Source organism: Lontra canadensis, unplaced genomic scaffold (genome assembly GCF_010015895.1).
Source record: "Lontra canadensis isolate GAN:19392208 unplaced genomic scaffold, GSC_riverotter_1.0 scaffold18, whole genome shotgun sequence".
Classification (NCBI taxonomy): Eukaryota; Metazoa; Chordata; class Mammalia; order Carnivora; family Mustelidae; genus Lontra; species Lontra canadensis.
The window spans coordinates 2,846,648-2,849,312 of NW_022631012.1; the positions used below are offsets into that span (position 1 = coordinate 2,846,648).

Below are 2,665 nucleotides of genomic sequence, written 5' to 3' on the forward strand. Positions count from 1 at the left end.
TCTAGGCTCATCCATCTTGTCACAAATGGCAGGATTTCCTTCCTTTTTATGACCGAATAATATTCCATTGTATATATACCACATTTTTCTTTATCCATTCATCCATTAACAGACACTTTGATTATTTCCACATCTTGGCTATTGTAAATAATGCTGCAGTAAACATAGGAGTGGAAGATATCTTTTTTTTTTTTTTTGAGATACTTATTTCATTTCCTTTGGCTAGATACCCAGAAGTGGAGTGCTAGATCATATAATAGTTCTATTTTTAATATTTTGAAGAGCCTCCATACTGTTTTCCATAATGGCTATACCAGTTTATATTCCCATTAATAGTGTACAAGTGTTCCCCTTTCTCTACGCCCTCACCAACCCTTGTTATCTCCTATCTTTTTGAGAGTAGCCATCTTAACACACGAGGTGATATTGCACTATGGCTATGATTCACATTTCCCTGATGATTAGTGATCTAGAACACTTTTAAGTCAACTGTCTGTGCCATTTGTATGTCTTCTTTGGATAGATTTATAATTTCAGATCTCCATGATATTCTTTACTTGATTTTAAATATTGTTTAGTGTAAATAAGGTAATAGAAACAAAATAAGGAGATAGCACTAAATTGTTGAAGGAGGATAAGCTAGCCTTACCCCTTTTATTCTGCCAGGGTAAAAGTTACTGTTCTATGCTCGTGTGTCATTTCAGCATCTGTTGTTTTATATTGAGTGCTGGCTCAAATCAACGGAAACTCATCAAACTCCTATGGTAGAGTGGCAATGTAACATTCAGGACTAAGTTTGCCAGAAGTGTTCTCTTTAGGAAGTAAGGAAGGGAAGGAAGGAAGGAAGAAGGAAAGGAAGAAGGGAAGGAAAGAGGGAAGGAGGGAGGGAGGAAGGATAGGTTAAGACAGAGGGAGGGATGGAAGAAGGAAAGATGGAAGGAAGGGAGGGAGGAAGGGGAGGTGATTATTGGCTGTCAACCTGATACATTCTGGCACCAAACCAAACTAATCCTGGGGTCTTTTGAGGATTTCGAGGCTGTGGAAATTGTCTTAATTATGACATGCTGTGCTTCCATAGATACATTTTTCAGGGGATCTTGTAGTCTTACCTACAGCCTCAAATTAGCCCTTGTGTATTTAGGTGGTACACAAAAAGTCAACATTAGGATAGAATGAGGAAATAAAGGTAATCTAGTACACATAGCAACAGCAGTACTGACAAAGATGAAGACAAAATCTGCATTCTTCACTGTGATTATGGTATAGAACTGCAGTCAATGATTTCTTTTCCTTTAACCCCCTTACCTACCCATTCCTGACCCCACCAATAGGCTATACAATATGCATACCATTTCTGAAATGATAGCATTTAACATTTTGTTTTGTGAGAAATTACTTGAAAAGATTAGTTAGATGAACTTCTGCAATATAGAGTAAATAATTACTATCCAGTTTACATTCAATTATGAATCGTTTCTGAACGAGCAGGCATTATATACAAAAAGTGCTTATCACATGCTTTGGGGGAAGAAACTATCAATAGGGAAATAAGGCAAATAGATAATGTATTTGGATACATGATGATTATGAAATTTAATGATGAGTGTTAAATAAAAGTCAGTAGCTCTCTTCCTGTTAAAATTTTCAACAAAATGTACCTTTGCAATGCTAACTCACTCTGCAAAGTAGTCAAGATTGTATACCAAGTGCTCGCTTTGGCAGCACATATACTAAAATTGGAACGATACAGATAAGATTAACATGGCCCCTGTGCAAGGATGACACGCAAATTCGTGAAGTGTTCCATATTTTTGATTGGTTTGATCATTTTGATGCCAGTAATGCCTTATAACTAACTTTTTGTGATTTGCTAGAAACATCATAGATAAAATTTGTGGATTCAAAATAAAAAAAAAAGCTTGTATACCAAGAAGGATATTTATAACTAGAGTAGGAGGTCCCCTGTGCTTACCCTGGGATCATTCACATCTCCAGTTTCTTCCCGTTCGGGCTGTTTTTGCTATTTTAATCTAGTCTCTGACCATCTTTAGCTTGTTTCACCACGATGAACTCGCGTTTATGTCCATAGTCAACTTTAGCTGGCTGACTTAAACTCTGTATCTTATCAGTGTCTTTTAGTTGGATCTAAAACCTTGCATGCCAGCCAAGATTCTTCCTGAATGAATTCATGAATCCCATGGCTCCTGTCAATCACTATGAACATCTCACGACAGGAGCTCCTGTTTGCCACACTTGCCTCCCATCTTGCTGGGCTAATGTTCATGTTCTGGCCTGGGCTTCCTTTGTTCCCTGGTGACTTAGCCGTGGAATGACTGAAGAACTGAGGATGAGGTTGGTTTGGCGAATGGAGTATTAGTAAGGGAGTAAGGCCAGTGTTGTTCTGTAGTCTCAAAGAAGGGAGGTGTAACTGGCTAAGAGATAGATGAACAAAAATGGGCAAGTGTCAGGGCAAAGGTAAAGATAGTATTCACAATTGAGAGGAAGAAGAGGGTTAAGTTATTCAAGGAATGAAGCAGGAATCCAAATCTAAAAATGGGCCTGATGCTTAGAGATCAATCCATAGGAAAAGGCAAGCAGGATATGATTTTTGATAATCTTTTTCAGAGTTGTTTTTTTGTTTGTTTGTTTGTTTCACATACTTTTT

The 2,665-nt window shown here is 37.6% G+C and overlaps 1 non-coding gene across 1 annotated transcript; it reads left to right on the forward strand.

Moving 5' to 3' along the window:
• The first annotated feature begins 1,706 nt into the window (after nucleotides 1-1,706).
• Nucleotides 1,707-1,813, forward strand: LOC116869252. The gene has a single exon (XR_004382996.1). It is a non-coding gene; the product is annotated as a U6 spliceosomal RNA (small nuclear RNA).
• Nucleotides 1,814-2,665: the final 852 nt, after the last annotated feature.